The following is a 22,984-nucleotide window of genomic DNA, read 5'->3' as shown; positions in this document are numbered from 1 at the left end:
ATAAATAGGCAGATGTTGAAAGTGTCCCTTTTAGGGTCCATTCACACGTCCGCAAAATGGCTCCGCATCCTTTCCGCAGTCTTGTGTAACGGGTACGGACCTATTAATTTTCAATGGGGCCGGAATGTGCTGTCCGCATCCGCAATTCCGTTCCCGAAAAAAAATAGAACATGTCCTATTTTTCCGCAATTGCAGACAAGAAAAGGCATTTTCTATGAGAGCTTCGGCGATGTGCGGTCCGCAAAATGCAGAACGCACATTGCTGGTGTCCGGGATGCTGCGGATATTCAACTGTATGTCCATCCACCCTCCACTCCAGGATAATAAAAGTTCATTTCTGATGCAGCTCTTTGTAAGGGGGTGCGTTACAGTGTTGCAGGCAATCCCTGCTCAGCCAGGGCTTTGGGTATATATATGTATCAAAGTGCGCCACATGTGTCAACATTTAGCGCCACTTTTAATAGTTTCTTCCTCTCAGCATGAAGATAACATGTAGGAGAGAAGCACTGAAAAGCTATTTCATTCAATGAAATACATGAGGAAGACGGAGGTAAAATCCGGAGGAGGAAGACGGAGCGGAGGGCATGTAGTGTGCAGACGGACGGGCACAGGGCAGCAGCACCGCGCTGGGTGAAGGGAGGGCGAGCGATGAGGAGGGAGGGGGAGGAGGAGAGCGGGAGGAGGAGGAGGAGAGGAGAGGGAGTGCTGACTGATCAGAGGCCGTCCTGCTCCCGGGCTACTCATGGACTTTCCCGGAGCCTCCGGCCGCTGCTTCTGGATAGCTGGACCATAGACAGGAGAGCGGGCTTCTCGGTGAGTACTGCTGCCGGGCATCGTGCCTCCCTGCCGTGGCCATCACTGATGCACTGAGGATACAGTGGCAGCTGCTTGCTGGCACCCACATCTGGGCATGACAGCTGCAACTGGCACTAGTGGGTGCCTGTCATTTATCAGAGGGCACTGGTGGCATGATCTGGGGGATCGCCTGGTGTCATTAGTAATCCGTTCCTGTCCTTACTGATCGGCATGCAACTGGCACCAGAAACTGGGACATGGGCATTCTTAAAGTTGAAGATTCATCCGTTAATGCAAGTGGGGTGCCAGCATAGTGAGGTGCCAACACAGCTCAATAGTAACTGGGATGCCAGAATAATACAATAGAAAGTAAAGTGCCAACAGTGCTCAATATGTGGGTGCCAGCATTATAAAGAGGGGTGCTAACACTGCTCACTATGTGGGTGCCAGCAATGCTCCTTATGTGGGGTGTCTGTATTATAAAATGGGTTGCCAACACTGCTCAATAGTGAGGTGCCAGCATTAGAAAGAGGGTTGCCAACACTGCTCAATAATATGTGGGTGCCAGCAATGCTCCATATGTGGGGTGGCAGCATTGTGAATGGGGTGCCAACACTGCTCAGTAATATGTGGGTACCAGAAATGCTCCATATGTGGGGTGGCAGCATTGTGAATGGGGTGCCAACACTGCTCAGTAATATGTGGGTACCAGCAACGTTCCATATGTGGGGTGGCAGCATTGTGAATGGGGTGCCAACACTGCTCAGTAATATGTGGGTACCAGAAATGCTCCATATGTGGGGTGGCAGCATTGTGAATGGGGGGCCAACACTACTCAGTAATATGTGGGTGCCAGCAATATTCCATATGTGGGGCGGCAGCATTATGAATGGGGTGCCAGCCTTGCTCAGTAATATGTGGGTGCCAGCAATGTTCCATATGTGGGGTGGCAGCATTATGAATGGGGTGCCAGCATTGCTGATAATAAGTATTGATCCATTAGGGAAGTTCCAGCATTATACAATAGATAGCGGGGTGCCAATATTACTTGGTAAATAAATGAGGTGCCAACATTGCTCAATAGTGTGTATTGTGTTTTAGATGATTATATGGGGTTCCACCAGAATTATATCATAGTGGGGTGCCAACACTGTTTGATAATGTGGGTGCCAGCATTATATAGTTGAAAGTGGGTTACCATATCATCAATATGTTACCAGTATTGCCCAATAATAAGTGTGCCAGTACTGCATAGTAGAACATGGGTCACCAGCATTGCCAATAATGGACTTAGTTGGGTGATGCCGTTGCAATTGGGGGTGTGTGAATGCTGCACATCATTGTGTATGAAAGTTATGGGCGCTTGTCTTTGTGAGTGCAGTGTTGGCACACTAATGGTGGTGAACTTCTCCTGTATGCAGTTGTAGCAGAGCTGGATTTGTCACTGAACTGTGTTAAGTTTCAGGATGAGGTTTACCACTAATAACCTAAGGGAATGGTGCCAAGCGATAAACTCAGTTCTGCCCACTCCAAGAGCTCTGCTATAATATGCAACTTGTGGCTGTTGTGTCGTAATCTCAGCCCTTGGTCTCCATGCCATGGTATGTGACGTGCCCGCTGCTGGCCTATCATATGAAGATGATAAATGCTCAGGAATGTGATCATTCTCTACCCCAGTCACATTGTAACGTCCTAGGTATAGGCTGGGGGTATATTTGCATTTTACTGATGCTGTCATTTACGGCATTATCTCATTTTCTACATTGGGGAATTGGAAACCTTCATCATTGACCTGACAGCGCTGATATAGAAGGATGGTATAGAATATTCTATAGATCAGATGTCATTAGAGGCATCCCGTGTAATATTCTGCTTCCCACATGTCCATGGGGAGGATAATGTGCAGATAAAGCGTCCACTGTGCGGGACCTCAGGCCATGCTCGAAGGGGGGGCTCATGGTCGTTAGCAGTATCTGATTGGTGCAGAGATGTACCCAATAAAGCTTTACTCCACATTGTAATGAACTCCCCACGGTGTCCCTACTGCAGATCATTGACCGCTAACCGTCAGTGGGCTTATTAGATCCATGGAGAGATAATGGCTCTTAGTGTCACTGGATTGATTCATAGTGAATGCATCGACAAGATGGTAGAGATAGGTTTGTACATGCAACGTTTCATCCCTCACATGGGGCCTTTATCACGAGTGAGGGCGGAAACGCTGCACATATCGTTTGTCCATCACTTTTACGGAACCATTGGAGTGCCGCCTATTTCTGTATATCTGTAGATAGATAGACGGATATATAGATAGATAGATAGAAAGACGTGAGATAGATCTTAGATATTTAATGGATAGATGATAGCTAGATATAGATAGATATGTGACAGAAAAACATAATATAGATAGATAGATAGATAGATAGATATGAGAGAGATAGATAGATAGATAGATATAATAGATGGATAGATAGATATGTGACAGAAAAACATAATATAGATGATAGATAGATAGATAGATAGATAGATAGATAGATAGTAGATGATAGATAGATAGGAGATAGATAGATAGATAGATATAATAGATAGATAGATAGATGATAGATATGAGAGATAGATAGATAGATAGATAGATACATATGAGAGAGATAGATATGAGTTAGATAGATAGATAGATGGATAGATATGAGATAGATAGATATAAGTTAGATGGATGGATAGATAGATAGATAGATAGATAGATAGATAGATAAATAAATAGATATTAGATAGATGGATGGATGGATGGATGGATGGATAGATAGATGGATAGATAGATATGAGATAGATAGATAGATATGAGATAGATAGATAGATACATATGAGAGAGATAGATAGATAGATAGATAGATAGATAGATGATAGATAGATAGATAGATGATAGATATGAGATAGATAGATAGATAGATAGATAGATAGATAGATATGAGATGGATAGATAGATAGATAGATATGAGATGGATAGATAGATCATAGATAGATAGATTCAAAGATAGATATAGTAGATAGATAGATGTTAGATAGATCTTAGATATATAATAGATAGATAGAAAGATAGGAGATGAATAGATAGATTATAGATAGATAGATAGTAGCGCTCTCTGTAGTGGATTTTCCCTGTTATGGGGTGCGCACTGTGTATGGTGACATGGTCGATGCACTGTGTATGGTGACATGGTCGATGCACTGTGTATGGTGACATGTTCGATGCACTGTGTATGGTGACATGTACGAGGCACTGTGTATGGTGACATGTACGAGGCACTGTGTATGGTGACATGTTCGATGCACTGTGTATGGTGACATGTTTGAGGCACTGTGTATGGTGACATGTTTGAGGCACTGTGTATGGTGACATGTACGAGGCACTGTGTATGGTGACATGTACGAGGCACTGTGTATGGTGACATGTACGAGGCACTGTGTATGGTGACATGTTCGATGCACTGTGTATGGTGACATGTTTGAGGCACTGTGTATGGTGACATGTTCGAGGCACTGTGTATGGTGACATGTTCGAGGCACTGTGTATGGTGACATGTTTGAGGCACTGTGTATGGTGACATGTTCGATGCACTGTGTATGGTGACATGTTCGAGGCACTGTGTATGGTGACATGTTCGATGCACTGTGTATGGTGTCACGGTCGATGCACTGTGTATGGTGACATGTACGATGCACTGTGTATGGTGACATGGTCGATGCACTGTGTATGGTGACATGTACGATGCACTGTGTATGGTGACATGTACGATGCACTGTGTATGGTGACATGTTCGAGGCACTGTGTATGGTGACATGGTCGATGCACTGTGTATGGTGACATGTTCGAGGCACTGTGTATGGTGACATGTTCGAGGCACTGTGTATGGTGACATGTTCGAGGCACTGTGTATGGTGACATGGTCGATGCACTGTGTATGGTGACATGTACGATGCACTGTGTATGGTGACATGTACGATGCACTGTGTATGGTGACATGGTCGATGCACTGTGTATGGTGACATGGTCGATGCACTGTGTATGGTGACATGGTCGATGCACTGTGTATGGTGACATGGTCGATGCACTGTGTATGGTGACATGTTCGAGGCACTGTGTATGGTGACATGTTCGAGGCACTGTGTATGGTGACATGGTCGATGCACTGTGTATGGTGACATGTTCGAGGCACTGTGTATGGTGACATGGTCGATGCACTGTGTATGGTGACATGTTCGAGGCACTGTGTATGGTGACATGTTCGAGGCACTGTGTATGGTGACATGGTCGATGCACTGTGTATGGTGACATGGTCGATGCACTGTGTATGGTGACATGGTCGATGCACTGTGTATGGTGACATGTTCGAGGCACTGTGTATGGTGACATGGTCGATGCACTGTGTATGGTGACATGTTCGAGGCACTGTGTATGGTGACATGTACGATGCACTGTGTATGGTGACATGTTCGATGCACTGTGTATGGTGACATGTTCGAGGCACTGTGTATGGTGACATGGTCGATGCACTGTGTATGGTGACATGTTTGAGGCACTGTGTATGGTGACATGGTCGATGCACTGTGTATGGTGACATGTTTGAGGCACTGTGTATGGTGACATGTACGATGCACTGTGTATGGTGACATGTACGATGCACTGTGTATGGTGACATGTTCGATGCACTGTGTATGGTGACATGTTCGATGCACTGTGTATGGTGACATGTTCGAGGCACTGTGTATGGTGACATGTTCGATGCACTGTGTATGGTGACATGTTCGAGGCACTGTGTATGGTGACATGTTCGAGGCACTGTGTATGGTGACATGGTCGATGCACTGTGTATGGTGACATGTTTGAGGCACTGTGTATGGTGACATGTTCGATGCACTGTGTATGGTGACATGTTCGAGGCACTGTGTATGGTGACATGTTCGATGCACTGTGTATGGTGACATGTTCGAGGCACTGTGTATGGTGACATGTTCGAGGCACTGTGTATGGTGACATGTTCGAGGCACTGTGTATGGTGACATGTTCGATGCACTGTGTATGGTGACATGTTCGATGCACTGTGTATGGTGACATGTTCGAGGCACTGTGTATGGTGACATGTACGATGCACTGTGTATGGTGACATGTACGATGCACTGTGTATGGTGACATGTTCGAGGCACTGTGTATGGTGACATGGTCGATGCACTGTGTATGGTGACATGTTCGAGGCACTGTGTATGGTGACATGTTCGAGGCACTGTGTATGGTGACATGTTCGAGGCACTGTGTATGGTGACATGGTCGATGCACTGTGTATGGTGACATGTACGATGCACTGTGTATGGTGACATGTACGATGCACTGTGTATGGTGACATGGTCGATGCACTGTGTATGGTGACATGGTCGATGCACTGTGTATGGTGACATGGTCGATGCACTGTGTATGGTGACATGGTCGATGCACTGTGTATGGTGACATGTTCGAGGCACTGTGTATGGTGACATGTTCGAGGCACTGTGTATGGTGACATGGTCGATGCACTGTGTATGGTGACATGTTCGAGGCACTGTGTATGGTGACATGGTCGATGCACTGTGTATGGTGACATGTTCGAGGCACTGTGTATGGTGACATGTTCGAGGCACTGTGTATGGTGACATGGTCGATGCACTGTGTATGGTGACATGGTCGATGCACTGTGTATGGTGACATGGTCGATGCACTGTGTATGGTGACATGTTCGAGGCACTGTGTATGGTGACATGGTCGATGCACTGTGTATGGTGACATGTTCGAGGCACTGTGTATGGTGACATGTACGATGCACTGTGTATGGTGACATGTTCGATGCACTGTGTATGGTGACATGTTCGAGGCACTGTGTATGGTGACATGGTCGATGCACTGTGTATGGTGACATGTTTGAGGCACTGTGTATGGTGACATGGTCGATGCACTGTGTATGGTGACATGTTTGAGGCACTGTGTATGGTGACATGTACGATGCACTGTGTATGGTGACATGTACGATGCACTGTGTATGGTGACATGTTCGATGCACTGTGTATGGTGACATGTTCGATGCACTGTGTATGGTGACATGTTCGAGGCACTGTGTATGGTGACATGTTCGATGCACTGTGTATGGTGACATGTTCGAGGCACTGTGTATGGTGACATGTTCGAGGCACTGTGTATGGTGACATGGTCGATGCACTGTGTATGGTGACATGTTTGAGGCACTGTGTATGGTGACATGTTCGATGCACTGTGTATGGTGACATGTTCGAGGCACTGTGTATGGTGACATGTTCGATGCACTGTGTATGGTGACATGTTCGAGGCACTGTGTATGGTGACATGTTCGAGGCACTGTGTATGGTGACATGTTCGAGGCACTGTGTATGGTGACATGTTCGATGCACTGTGTATGGTGACATATTCGATGCACTGTGTATGGTGACATGTTCGAGGCACTGTGTATGGTGACATGGTCGATGCACTGTGTATGGTGACATGGTCGATGCACTGTGTATGGTGACATGTACGATGCACTGTGTATGGTGACATGTACGATGCACTGTGTATGGTGACATGTTTGAGGCACTGTGTATGGTGACATGTTCGATGCACTGTGTATGGTGACATGTTCGAGGCACTGTGTATGGTGACATGTACGAGGCACTGTGTATGGTGACATGTACGAGGCACTGTGTATGGTGACATGGTCGATGCACTGTGTATGGTGACATGGTCGATGCACTGTGTATGGTGACATGTTCGATGCACTGTGTATGGTGACATGTTTGAGGCACTGTGTATGGTGACATGTTCGATGCACTGTGTATGGTGACATGGTCGAGGCACTGGGTATGGTGACATGGTCGATGCACTGTGTATGGTGACATGGTCGATGCACTGTGTATGGTGACATGGTCGATGCACTGTGTATGGTGACATGTTCGATGCACTGTGTATGGTGACATGTTCGATGCACTGTGTATGGTGACATGTACGAGGCACTGTGTATGGTGACATGTTCGAGGCACTGTGTATGGTGACATGGTCGATGCACTGTGTATGGTGACATGTTTGAGGCACTGTGTATGGTGACATGTTCGATGCACTGTGTATGGTGACAGGTTTGAGGCACTGTGTATGGTGACATGGTCGAGGCACTGTGTATGGTGACATGTTTGAGGCACTGTGTATGGTGACATGGTCGATGCACTGTGTATGGTGACATGGTCGATGCACTGTGTATGGTGACATGTTTAAGGCACTGTGTATGGTGACATGTACGATGCACTGTGTATGGTGACATGTTCGAGGCACTGTGTATGGTGACATGTTCGATGCACTGTGTATGGTGACATGTTCGATGCACTGTGTATGGTGACATGTTCGAGGCACTGTGTATGGTGACATGTTCGAGGCACTGTGTATGGTGACATGTTCGAGGCACTGTGTATGGTGACATGTTCGAGGCACTGTGTATGGTGACATGTTCGATGCACTGTGTATGGTGACATGTACGAGGCACTGTGTATGGTGACATGTTCGATGCACTGTGTATGGTGACATGTTCGAGGCACTGTGTATGGTGACATGTTCGATGCACTGTGTATGGTGACATGTACGATGCACTGTGTATGGTGACATGTACGAGGCACTGTGTATGGTGACATGTTCGAGGCACTGTGTATGGTGACATGTTCGATGCACTGTGTATGGTGACATGTACGATGCACTGTGTATGGTGACATGTACGAGGCACTGTGTATGGTGACATGTTCGATGCACTGTGTATGGTGACATGTTCGAGGCACTGTGTATGGTGACATGTTCGAGGCACTGTGTATGGTGACATGTTCGAGGCACTGTGTATGGTGACATGTTCGAGGCACTGTGTATGGTGACATGTTCGAGGCACTGTGTATGGTGACATGTTCGAGGCACTGTGTATGGTGACAGGTTCGATGCACTGTGTATGGTGACATGGTCGATGCACTGTGTATGGTGACATGGTCGATGCACTGTGTATGGTGACATGTTCGAGGCACTGTGTATGGTGACATGTTCTAGGCACTGTGTATGGTGACATGGTCGATGCACTGTGTATGGTGACATGGTCGATGCACTGTGTATGGTGACATGTTCGATGCACTGTGTATGGTGACATGTACGATGCACTGTGTATGGTGACATGTTCGAGGCACTGTGTATGGTGACATGTTCGAGGCACTGTGTATGGTGACATGTTCGAGGCACTGTGTATGGTGACATGTTCGAGGCACTGTGTATGGTGACAGGTTCGATGCACTGTGTATGGTGACATGGTCGATGCACTGTGTATGGTGACATGGTCGATGCACTGTGTATGGTGACATGTTCGAGGCACTGTGTATGGTGACATGTTCTAGGCACTGTGTATGGTGACATGGTCGATGCACTGTGTATGGTGACATGGTCGATGCACTGTGTATGGTGACATGTTCGATGCACTGTGTATGGTGACATGTACGATGCACTGTGTATGGTGACATGTACGAGGCACTGTGTATGGTGACATGTTCGAGGCACTGTGTATGGTGACATGTTCGATGCACTGTGTATGGTGACATGTACGATGCACTGTGTATGGTGACATGTACGAGGCACTGTGTATGGTGACATGTACGATGCACTGTGTATGGTGACATGTTCGATGCACTGTGTATGGTGACATGTTCGATGCACTGTGTATGGTGACATGTACGATGCACTGTGTATGGTGACATGTACGAGGCACTGTGTATGGTGACATGTTCGATGCACTGTGTATGGTGACATGTTCGAGGCACTGTGTATGGTGACATGTTCGAGGCACTGTGTATGGTGACATGTTCGAGGCACTGTGTATGGTGACATGTTCGAGGCACTGTGTATGGTGACATGTTCGAGGCACTGTGTATGGTGACATGTTCGAGGCACTGTGTATGGTGACAGGTTCGATGCACTGTGTATGGTGACATGGTCGATGCACTGTGTATGGTGACATGGTCGATGCACTGTGTATGGTGACATGTTCGAGGCACTGTGTATGGTGACATGTTCTAGGCACTGTGTATGGTGACATGGTCGATGCACTGTGTATGGTGACATGGTCGATGCACTGTGTATGGTGACATGGTCGATGCACTGTGTATGGTGACATGGTCGATGCACTGTGTATGGTGACATGGTCGATGCACTGTGTATGGTGACATGGTCGATGCACTGTGTATGGTGACATGTACGATGCAGTGTATATGGTGACATGGTCGATGCACTGTGTATGGTGACATGTTCGAGGCACTGTGTATGGTGACATGGTTGATGCACTGTGTATGGTGACATGTTTGAGGCACTGTGTATGGTGACATGTTCGATGCACTGTGTATGGTGACATGTTCGAGGCACTGTGTATGGTGACATGGTCGATGCACTGTGTATGGTGACATGTACGATGCACTGTGTATGGTGACATGGTCGATGCACTGTGTATGGTGACATGTACGATGCACTGTGTATGGTGACATGGTCGATGCACTGTGTATGGTGACATGGTCGATGCACTGTGTATGGTGACATGTTCGAGGCACTGTGTATGGTGACACGGTCGAGGACTCCATTCCTTGCTATGGTAATGGTGAGGTGTCCATTGAGTGTGTCCTGTATGGCAGAGAATCATCACTTACATGAGAGATTTCTCATCTGTATCTAGAAGCTCAGTGATTTGTAAAGTCTCAGTAATGGATGTTCAGGGAGAAGAGCTTTATTCTTATCTAAGCACCACACAGTCACTGGATCCCCCTACAGGAACGAGGATGGTGCGGAGTTGGAGTTTAGAGGCTTCATCCTTTGGGTCCGGTGGACAATTAGTATGTTGTGTCTTTAGGGTACTTTCACACTAGCGTTATTATTTTCCGGCATTGAGTTCCGTCCAAAAAAACTGGAAGACTTGCCTGAATGGCGGATCCAGCAGGAATGTATTAGTGCCGGATCCAGCATTCAAAATACCGGAATGCCGGATCCGTCCGTGAAAAAAATCATAAAGGATCAGTTTGTCCGTATGACAAACGGACAGACGGATCCGCTCTTGCAATGCATTTGTAAGACGGATCAGGATCCTGATCAGTCTTAAAATGCATTCAGTTGGCATATGTTTTGCCGGATCCAGCAGGCAGTTCTGACGACAGAACTGCCTTACAGATTTCTCTGCCGCAAGTGTGAAAGTAGCCTTACTTGTAACTGGCAGGATCTGGCACTGATGTAAGACGCCGGATTCCTGGTACAGTATCTTTTTTTTGTAGCCATTTATTCTCCAGGTCCCACACTTGAACATCCTCTTTGCTAAGTGGAAAATGTTCCGGATAATCATTTTCAATTTCTCAGTATATATTGGAATAAGCTTTTAGTGAACTCTAGGAACTGCTGTCCTTCATACCATTTCCTTAAGTCCTTCTTGATACTGTAAAGTAAAACTCCTATGATTTCCATATGCTGCCAGGGTATATTGGGGGTTATAGTACAAAAGCTGTCAAATCATATACTGGTTATTATTATGGAAGTGGACTAACAGAGCCCCTGGGTATGAAGAACTCTAACCATGATACCCTTAGTTACATTTAAGGAACCCTGACCGTAGTAAATATTAAGGGGCTCTGCCATAAAAAAAAACATGTAGTACAAATCCAAGAGCTCCCACCCATTACAAGGACAGGAGTCCCCAAGTCCCCTGTGTGTCTATCGAGTGGTAGCGTACATGTGTGTCAAATGTCTGTGGGACTGTTGGAGATAGCGAAGTACTCAGCTCCATTAGTCCCAAAGACAGCCCCTTTAAAGGAGTTTTGTGGGAGTTTATTGTTGATGGCCTGTGATTAGTGGGGTTCCTACTCCTGGCACCCTTGCCGATCAGCTGCTTGAAGAGACCAATGCACCCCGGCCTCTTCCTAGGCCTGTGACGTCATGTTCATCGGTTGCATGGCCTAGACGCAGCTCAGTACCATGAAAGTGAATGGACCTGGACCTCAGGATCAAGCACACCCTCTATCCAATGGACGGCGCTGTGCTTGGTAAGCAGTGAGGAGGTTGCAGTGTTCACCGAAACACCACAGTCTCTTATAACACCTAATTGACGGAGGGTCCGGGAGTTGGACCCCCATCAATCAGAAATTGAAGACCTATTATTATCTCCAACTGACAAAGAATCTTTAGTCCACTTTTGTCCGTGGGCTGTCAGGCACGACCCTAATGTCTGAATGGTCAGTCTGCCTCAGGTTCCAGCCCTTGTTCTCATTCGCTGTTCTGGGAAGGCTGACATGGTTTTCATGTCCATCTCAGGTTACCAGTGTTGTAGATGTGGAGGCTTTTGGTGGTCCAGGTCAACCATTTCCCCCAAGGCAGAAGATCATCAAGCTATACCTCCTTTGTAAGAGAGAACGGTGGGGTGAACCTTACTAGGAGTGCCAGAGCTTTTTGTAGGATGATAACCCCCACTGGATAGGGACTACTTTGACTTGTGCAGGTCCCCATAGTTTAACAGTAATTAGGTCTACCTTTATGATATGCATGAATTTGCTATTATTGTTGATACTGCTTAATTATGCCCAGGGCTACAGATGTAGCAGAGTCAACTTTGCATTCAGTGTATTTTATTTTATTTTTTAAACCGCCCTTGTCTTGGTTATGAGTTTTGAAAACTTTCTGGGCACATTTATATTTTGTGACATGTTCTGCGAGCATTCGACTCTGCATTTAGTTTTGTCATGAAATGTGTTGTATAGTTGTGTAACTGGATAATACAATGAGCTTTGAACTGGCAAATATCCCAAGTTTCATTGATCTCTATACGCATCCATAGAGTTCATATGCAATACCAGTTCTGTCCAGCAGGTGGTGACATATTGTAGACCTTTTCCATACAGGGACTATCAACAAGTAAATTACAATGTACATATAGTCCTTATTGCCAAGTTTTCTGCCCACCTGTTTAGGATTTTCAAAGGTAAGATGGAGGCTTTAATTACAGAATTGTCATCGATGACAATTTCATATTGATAAATGATACCAGATTTGTAGATTGGGGAGAATTTTAGAAAAAATTGTAGTTGTACAAATATACTTTTATCTAGGGATCGACCGATATTGATTTTTTAGGGCCGATACCGATACCAATAATTTGTGAACTTTCAGGCCGATAGCCGATAATTTATACCGATATTCTGGGAATTTTCATTTTTGAGAAAAAAAAAAAATTCCTACACAAACCTGCTGAAAATTAATATGTTTATTGTTAATGTGTATTTTTTTGTTTATTGTTAATGTGTATTTTTTTTTTATAAGTCTTTTTCATTTATACTTAATATTTTTGTGTTTTTTTTTTTTACTAACTTTTAGCCCCTTTAGGGACTAGAACCCTTGTCCTATTCCCCCTGATAGATCTCTATCAGGGTGAATAGGATCTCACACTGTCCCTGCTGCTCTGTGCTTTGTGCACACAGTAGCATGGAGCTTGCCATGGCAGCCAGGGCTTCAATAGCGTCCTGGCTGCCATGGTAACCGATCGGAGCCCCAGGCTTACACAGCTGGGGCTCCGATCGGAGGAGCAGGGGAGAGGGGATCCTGTGGCCACTGCCACCAATAAGTAATACTGGGTGGGGGGGGGGGGCGCCCTGCGCCACTAATGTTTTTACTATTGGCCGGGATTGGGGTGGGGGCGCACTGCGCCACCAATGATTAATACTGGGGGGCTTGGGGGGGGGGGCGCACTGCGCCACCAATGAAGATAAGTCTCTCAATCATTCATATACAGGAGGCGGGAGCTGGCTGCAGAATCACATAGCCGGCTCCCGACCTCTATAAGCGGTAGCTGCGATCCGCGGCACCTGAGGAGTTAACTACCGCGGATCGCAGCTATCGCTCATAGAGGCCGGGAGCCGGCTATGTGATTCTGCAGCCAGCTCCCGCCTCCTGTATATGAATGAATGAAAGGCTTATCTTCATTGGTGGCGCAGCGGCCACAGCCCCTCCCCTCCTCTTGTCTTCTTTTCTGTCATTGGCGGCAGCGGCAGCAGCAGCAGCACAGGGGGAGGAGACACTGCTTCCTTCTCCCCTGTGCACTGCTGCGGAGGGAACACAGAACGCGCTGAGAGCAGCGCGTTCTGTGTTCCCCATACGTTATCGGTATATCGGCAAAATAGATGCCGATACCGATAACGTTCAAAATCCTCAATATCGGCCGATAATATCGGCCAAACCGATAATCGGTCGATCCCTACTTTTATCCATTGATGTAACTGTTAGTTGTATACTTTTTTTTGCAGTAAAGCTTATCTGCTCCTTAAAGGGATTGTCGCATGAAAAATATTCTACAGTTTTCCAACCAGCCCCTGGATCTGAACACTTTTGTAATTGCATGTAATTAAAAATTTTGTATAGCCGCTGAGTTATACAATGAAATCTACCTGTATAGCGCCACCTGCTGTTCGCTCTTTTTCTAATTTCTCTGTCCACCTCACTGAGACGGAAGCACATGCTCAGTTTCATCCTTCAACTGCCACCAGCTGCAGCAGAAAGGACAGACCCCTGAAAAATGGACACACCCCCTGATCTGACAGCTTGAAATAAATCTAGCAGAACAATTGGAGCAATGAATGGGGAGACTTCTGGATCCATGTGAGATGCAGGGCTGGTCCTAGAAAGAGGTTGTCATGTACTAGATCAGGGGTAGGCAACCTCCGGCACTCCCAGCACGCATACTTGCTCTGCTCTTCTAAGGTCTCTCATTGAACTGAAAGGAGCATTCTGTAAATTGTAGTTTCACAATCGCTGGAGTGCCGAAGTTTGCTGATCCCTGTACTAGATTACCTCTGATTTTAATTTTTACATTATTTATAGGATGCCCCTTTAAATAGTTTGGCCCAACATTGCAACTATCCACATGATTTTACTGAGAAGTGGTGCAGCCAATGGTTACCACGGGTGGGTGTCGCTTACCGCCATGCGACCAGCCGCACCATCAGGCCATAGCCAAAGAATGAGGAAAGTGGAGAGTGAAGATTGGGTGATCACAGGCCTCTCCATGCTGATACGGACAGTTTTATGCTGAGGGCAGGGCTTCATGGGGGCAGAGGGATTGCCTGGTGGTGCTCACAGACTACTCCATCCCCCCACCAGGAGAATATCTCCTAGAATATTTCATGACCTGTGAAAATCCCTGTAGGTACAGTAGTATTCTGCGTTAAGTGCACATTTGGAAGAAAACAATGTCATTTTCTGTGTGTGCTTGTAGGATATGATTTGTACAACTACCTATAAAGAGATCACTTACTGCACCAGATATGTTTCCAGCCGCCCTTCAAATTATTATATTTAGCTTGCCCTTTTAAAATTCTATTTCCATCTATTGTAATTTAAAGGGAACCTGTCACCAGGATTTTGGGTATAGAGCTGAGGACATGGGTTGCTAGATGGCCGCTAGCACATACACAATATCCAGTCCCCATAGCTCTGTGTGCTTTTATTGTGTAAAAAAAAACGATTTGATACATATGCAAATTAACCTGAGATGAGTCCTGTCCCTGAGATGAGTCCAGCATGAATGCGCCCAGCACCGCCCCGCATCCTCAGAATCTCCTCCTTGCTCCCTGACGTCAGAAAGCCAGAGCGCCGTAATCTCGCGATGCGCGAGCTAGCGCATGCGCAGTTCCTTCTCTGAGGCTGATGCCAGCACAGGGAAGGTACACTATCACGACACTGCGCATGCGCCAGCTCGCGCATCGCGAGATTACAGCGCTCTGGCTTTCTGACGTCGGGGAGCAAGGAGGAGATTCTGAGGATGCGGGGCGGTGCTGGGCTCCTTCATGCTGGACTCATCTCAGGTTAATTTGCACATGTATGAAATATTTTTTTTTACACAATAAAAGCACACAGAGCTATGGGGACTGGGTATTGCGGATGTGCTAGCGGCGATCTAGCAACCCATGTCCTCAGCTCTATACACAAAATCCCGGTGACAGGTTCCCCTTAAAGAGGACCTCTCACCTCTCCTGACATGTCAGTTTTAGTAACTACTTGTATTCCCCGTGGAATAACAGTTCCAGAGCATCTATTCTTATGACTATGCTGCGCCATTCCTACAGGTTCCGGCAGTGGGTTATGAATGAATTGCTGTCAGTCTTCAGTCAGGGTCCACCTGGGTGTTACCAGTTAGGGGGGAACCCTGCGCAGTTGGACAGTAGCCAATCAATGTTGCCACTGTCAGACTGTACAGGGACACACCCCAAACTGGTAACACCCAGATGGACCTTCATTGAAGTTTGCTGTCAAAGCATTCATGAACCTCTAGTAGGAGTAATAGAGGAATAGCACATCTATCTATCTATCTATCTATCTATCTATCTATCTATCTATCTATCTATCTATCTATCTATCTATCTATCTATCTATCTATCTATCTATCTATCCATCCATCTAATATGTCTGTCGGTCTGTCTGTCTGTCTATCTTTCTATCTGTCAGCCTTTTGGTGTATCTATTAATATCCACTCGGAGACATATTTCTTTATACTTCACCTTACTACGCTTCAGCTGGAGGGAAGTGTTGTGTGCGCACACAGATTAAGAAAATAATCGGTGAGTGACTTAATGATTTTGGGAGAATGTCCGCATTCCCACTAATTGGTTTGCAAATTAAAATGTAGATTTTTGCTAACTCCAATTTAATCAGGAGAACCTAGTTCCAAGGCATTCATTGCTACTAGATATTTTGTGTAGGGGTCCATGACCTATACGATGAAGTGTAATAGCCATACTGAACGTTGATTTATTGTACATTTTCCTGCGGCATATTTTTAAATCATTATTATATCAGGATGCAATATTTACCCTTGTTTAATAAGTATCTGCATATTCGACAATTCCTGTATAGTGTCCTGTTATTGGAACGGCCCCTTTTTATACAAGGCTGCTGTGTATATCCTCCCATATTCTTTGTATAAGACACCAGCCGTTCTCACTGGCTGCGGGGTGCTGGGGTCAGTTGCGTCTCATAAAAGTCTTCTAATAAAGTGATATTGGTATATAGGCTGGCTCAGTGGTTAGCACCGGTGCCTTGCAGCGCTGGGGTCCTAGGCTCCGGTCCATCTGCATGGAGTTTGTATGTTCTCCCTGTATTTACATGGGTTTCCTCCCATACTGATACTGATTGTGAGGGGACAGCACATAATGCAGATATCTGTAAAGCACTGCAGAATATGTTGGTACCAAATAAGTGATAAAATCAAACCTGCAGGTTTTTTTTAGCCAAAGCAAAGTAGATCCAGCAGGAAGGAGAAGTATGTGTTTGCTTTATATTTTGTTTCATTCCCTTCCACTGGCTTTGGCTGAAAAAACTGCATCAAATACCGCATGTGTGAGTCCACCCTTAAAGAGTCGCTGTACCTTCACACACTTTAATTAAATTTAATAGAGAATGGTGTAAGTAGCACATTTCTAAATCACTTCATTTACAAATATGCCTGCATACACTTGAAAAAAAGTAAAGTCATGACCACTAGTGATCTCACTTCCACATTATTTTCTGCTGTCCGCTGCCTGTGGTCAGACAAGATTCGTCCTTGGTAACAGACAAGGCAGAGAGGAAGTGGGGGCATGTCATATCTAGCTAAGATCCTGAGCTTGATAAAACAACTGCTTGTATACTGTTTCTCAATTCACATGAGCCTCCTGCCTTTCTGTATGGGTGATTTCCCCCTCCTTATCTGTTCTTTGAGCTCCAGAGTTGAAAATAAACATAGTGGGAAGTAAAGGAAAGGATGTCACAACAGAGCAATGCTGTTCAGAAGGGATTGTCCCCCTGCTTCTGAGTGAAATGCATCCAGCTGTGCAGCAGAAACAGGGGATAAGATGGCTGAAAAAAGACATTATGGAGTCAAAACATAACAGTTTTTTCATGGTTATGATTGTACAAAGAAGCATAGCCATTATGCTTTCTTTGAAAACTCAGGTACGCTTAAGGGCTCTTTCACACTTTCGTTGTCCGGATCCGTCGTGTACTCCATTTGCCGGAAGTGCCCGCCGGATTCGTAACACCGCAAGTGAACTGAAAGCATTTGAAGACGGATCAGTCTTCAAAATGCGTTCAGTGTTACTATGGCAGCCAGGACGCTATTAAAGTCCTGGCTGCCATAGTAGTAGTGGGGAGCGGGGGAGCAGTATACTTACCGTCCGTGCGGCTCCCGGGGCGCTCCAGAATGACGTCAGAGCGCCCCATGCGCATGGATGACGTGATCCATGCGATCACGTCATCCATGTGCGTGGGGCGCCCTGACTCCACTCTGAAGCACCCCGGGAGCCGCACGGACGGTAAGTATACTGCTCCCCCGCTCCCCACTACACTTTACCATGGCAAACAGGACTTTAGCGTCCTGGCAGCCATGGTAACCATTCAGAAAAAGCTAAACGTCGGATCCGGTAATGCGCCGAAACGACGTTTAGCTTACGGCCGGATCCTGATTAATGCCTTTCAATGGGCATTAATTCCGGATCCGGCCTTGCGGCAAGTGTTCAGGATTTTTGGCCGGAGCAAAAAGCGCAGCATAGTGCGGTATTTTCTCCAGCCAAAAAACGTTCCGGTCCTGAACTGAAGACATCCTGATGCATCCTGAACGGATTTCTCTCCATTCAGAATGCATTGGGATAATCCTGATCAGGATTTTTCCGGCATAGAGCCCCGACGGCGGAACTCTATGCCGGAAAAGAACAACGCAAGTGTGAAAGAGCCCTTAAAGAGCACCTCTCACTATGAAATGCAATGCAATCTGCAGGCAGCATGTTATATAGCAGGAGAAGCTGAGAAGATTGATATATAAGTTTTGTAAGAAAATATTCATAGCTAAGTACAGCACTCAGCTATTTACAAGACGGGAACATGGGACCCCCCCTGTTCTCTGGATCAGTGTGGGTCCCAGCGGTCAGACTGCCTGCGATCAGTTAGTCATGCCCTATCCTGTGGATAGGGAATAACTTGAAGACTGGGTACAACCCCTTTAAAAATGTCCTCCAGAACTTAAAAAATTGATAAGCTATCATTAAAATAGGCGACTCACCAAAAATAAGATCATATTTACTTAAAGGTTTTTTTTCGAGATCCAGGAGATACTCACCTGTCTACTCCCATTCCTTTCCAACACCGTCGCTCTAGTCTTTGTTTCTAGCGCTGTAGTGATGACATCCCCCACTACCCCTCTTGATTGCTGCATCCAGTCAGTGGCCTCAACAGTCACGTGGGGTATTCAGGCATGTCCTCACTTCACATAGTCAGGGGACCTGCGGAAATGCTAGAGGTTTTAGTTGTGACAAAATACGCAAGCTCGCAGCCTTCATCAAAGGTTTTTTAGGATTTTAGAGGAGAATGGGGTGTCTGTACTTCGTCTGGAGCACTTTGAAGGGGTGGAACAGCCCACCTGATCTCATTTTGTGGACGTGACCAATACATTGACACCTTATAGTGGCCTTATCTATGAGCAATCATAATTCTAAAGGCCTGTTTACATCGCGCGATGTAGCAAACGATTGTCGAGAAGGAGGCGTTTCTTCCTGACAATCACTTGCTCGTTAGGGGAGGAGAAAGCTGCATTTACATGCAGCGATCTCCTCCACAGTACAGGGAGAAGCAATCGATAATGCCATTGCTTGCCCCCGACAGCAGAATGCTGTTTAGATGGTACGATCTGCTGCCGGCAAACGATCCTATTGCGCACAAACTTTCTGCTCGTTCATCGGGTAATGGACGGCACCTTTACGCAGGCAGCTATCATTATCACTAATGAGCGTCCATACAAACAGTGGGAGGTGTAAAGCGCCCTCAAGCATCTATCCCCTGCAGTGCAATATCCCCCTGGCAATGGCATTACCTATGGGTCCTTTAGGGTATTGCCTGGTTAATTAAAGGAAAAATCACCATTAAATATACTGTACTTTTTTGACCACCAGTATTTACTGTCTGTTAAAATAAAACGGGCATGTGACTACATCCATAGACTGGGATTGTTCTGAAAAGAGCCTGAAGTGACAAAAAAGCTTAATTTATAGGGAGCCTGTCGTCAACTTTAGGCCGCCCACACTGAGGGCAACATAATGTAGTGACAGACGGCCTGATGTCACCGGTGTGTCACTTATGATCTAAAAGTAAGTGGTTGCCGAGAACCAGCTTTATAATATTTGAGGCCTAGTAGTGGAAGAGAATCCTGGCGGCCTAGGGAGAAAACAGCCAATCATCAGCAGGTGGGCGGGGACAACAAGAGATCATGGACAACTGTGATTCTTCTCAGGCAGCCTTTACCAGGTTCGGGCTGCAATGATTATGAAGCTGCTTCTGGAGAAACACTTCATTTTAGCTCATGAGTGACACATCGCTGAAATCAGCACGTCTGTCACTGCTTTATGCTGCCTTCAGTAACGGCAGCATAAAGTCGATGAGAGGTTCCCTTTAAGGAAACAGTTATCCAATTATGTATGTTAGGGAAAGAGAAAAGACACAAAAGATCAGAAGGAAACTGTGTACATTTCTTGCCGAGTAAGAATTGGCATTTTCCTCTCAGATTCTCTGCTATGGTGTAATGTCTTTCTCATACTCTTTTAACACAGCGGCAGCTCTGAGGTACCCGCTGCTCTGTTTACAGTACTTATGTTGTGCCTTCCATATAGAGATATACTCATACCCGCGAGCTTCTGCATTGGGTATACTGAGCTGCCCATGTCCTCTATTTCAGTCTGAAAGCAGGTGTCACTAATGCCTTCCTTATCTCCTGTCATCCTCAGTTATTCTGTGCCACTTCCTTGCCATATTTCTGTTGCAGCGAGACAAGCCTATTCCGCTGCTAGATAAGATCTTATAGATAACCCTCTTCTTCTCCAGATGGAGCTTCCAGAACTTCTGAAAAAGAGATAATGCTAAATAGAAATTTCCCCAAGGGGCAATGTCTCTTCTTCTGCTCATAGTGCAATATGATATATGTGATATACCCGTATTTTTCGCCCTATAAGACGCACCTGCTCATAAGACGCAACTAGGTTTTAGAGGGTGAAAATAGGAAAAATAAATATGTTGACAAAAGGTGTGTTAAAAAAATTAATAAATAACAAAACAATATTTTAACACTGTAAACATTCACAGTAGTTAAAGAGGACCTTTCATGGTTTTGTATTAATTGAGATAAATACCTTTCCTTGCGGGGTACCCCCTGCTGATGCTGCCACCCTGCCTGATTTTTTAAAATATCGCTCCTGCGCCCCGCTGTGCCCCCTCCCCCCGCAGTTATGCTAATACTGAGCATTAGTACAGGGAGGAGGAGACACCAGGGTTTCTCAATGGGCGTCTCCTTCTCCCTGGCTGTGCCACGATCCAATCACAGTGGAGAGCGGCACAGCCAGGGGGAAGGAGACTCCCATTGAGACCCCTGGCGTCTCCTCCTCCCTGTACCGATGCTTAGTATTAACATAACTGCGGGGGGAGGGGGCACAGTGGAGCACAGGAGCGATACTTTAAAAAATCAGCCAGGGTGGCAGCATCAGCGGGGGGGTACCCCACAAGTAAAGGTATTTATCTCAAGTAATACAGAACCATGAAAGGTCCTCTTTTGGGGGTCACTTACTATTAATGTGAGGCACATGTGGCCCATTCCAAAAGCATGTGCCCAGCCTGAAATTACAAATAAGTGACCCCCATCATGTTTAAAACATGGCAGTGGCAAGATTGGGGTTAATGAGTCACATTAACCCTGATCTTGCTGGCTGACTGGTAAATACAGTATGTTTTTGTCTGCCTTTATTTTGAGGCAGGCTAATCACTATTGCAGTTGCACTGTATGGGGATACCTGCTATGCAGCTGGGCTGGCTGCTGCTGATTGCAGTGCACAATGTGGGGCTGGGGCCCGGGCTGATAGGACAGTTAGAAGGAAAGCAGGGTAGGCTGCTGCTGCTGTTCGTGACTCTCACTAGCTCAGACGGCGCAGCCGTTTATTCCCTGTCCATTCCCTCCTCCTTCTCTAATTATTGGCACATTCATTGGTGGCAGTGGCGCAGGCAGCTTCAGTGCCCGCTGTTTTCATTGGGGCAGAGGCGGCCGCATCATAGGAGGGAGTGACTCCCTCCTTCTTTCTCCACTGAAGTGAATATGATGCGCGCCAAGCAGCGCACCGCCCACATTATCAATGCTGCAGGAGCGCTGCCAGCCGGGCGGTTATCCATGCCGAAGCACCGGGCTCTTCCCTCTTCCTCAGAAGGTACCTTACATGCCAGGATCCATGTCTGGTACATTGCAGGTTGTTGTCCTTATGCAGCACAGCCTTCTATGTGCTGTGCGTCTTATAGGGTGAAAAATATATGGTATATACGCTACACTACTCACAAAAAGTTAGGGATATTTGGTTTTTGAAAAACTAAAAGGTTCATGCTACAGTGATATTATATCATGAAAGTAAGGCATGCAATGGTGATTTGCTCATCTAAAACAATTTATTGAAACAAAAACCAACAACAGTGGTGGGTATACCCCACCAAAAATGTCAGTGTCTCAATAACTTGTCATGTGGCCTTGGGCATCAATTACAGCTTGACAAAGACGTCTCATACTATTCACAAGTCGACTTATTGTCTGCTGAGGTATGGCATCCCACTCTTCTTGAACGGTGGCCCTCAGGTCATTGAGGTTCTGGGGTACAGAGTTATGAGCCTCTACACAGCAACTCAGCTGATCCCATAGGTTTTCAATGGGATTCAGGTCTGGAGAAAGTGCAGACCACTCCATTTGAGCTACCCCAGTCTCCAGCAGCCGTTCCGTGATGATGAGCTGACGCATTTTCATCCATGAAGATGAAATTAGATGTTCATGCAGAGGCACAATGAATGGATTAATGATGTTATTCAAGTAGTATGGGCTTGTCACTGTATCATTCACAAAGTGTAGGGCAGTTCTGTATTGACTAAACACACCTGCTCGCACTGTAACACCACCACCAAAGGCAAACAGTGGCTGATGCATAGCGCTCTCCTTGACGTCTCCAACATCGTTGGCAGCCATCATTTTTCCTCAGCGTGAATCGACTTTCATCAGTGAACATCACTGAGGCCCACCAGTC

The 22,984-nt window shown here is 46.0% G+C and overlaps 1 protein-coding gene across 3 annotated transcripts in view; it reads left to right on the top strand.

Moving 5' to 3' along the window:
• Window positions 1-698: 698 nt before the first annotated feature.
• The window catches only part of SGCD (sarcoglycan delta), an 836,092-nt gene continuing 813,806 nt past the window's right edge, over window positions 699-22,984 (top strand). The window contains exon 1 of one of the 3 annotated variants that reach the window (XM_040440010.1): window positions 699-813. The gene's annotated coding sequence lies outside the window, so the exon portion shown is untranslated. The remainder of the gene's footprint in view (window positions 814-22,984) is intronic. The other 2 variants (XM_040440019.1, XM_040440029.1) reach the window with 2 other exon arrangements.

The sequence above is a fragment of the Bufo bufo genome, chromosome 1, assembly GCF_905171765.1.
Source record: "Bufo bufo chromosome 1, aBufBuf1.1, whole genome shotgun sequence".
Classification (NCBI taxonomy): Eukaryota; Metazoa; Chordata; class Amphibia; order Anura; family Bufonidae; genus Bufo; species Bufo bufo.
The sequence above is the reverse complement of the archived record's forward strand: the minus strand, read 5'-3'. Positions and strand labels throughout refer to the sequence as shown.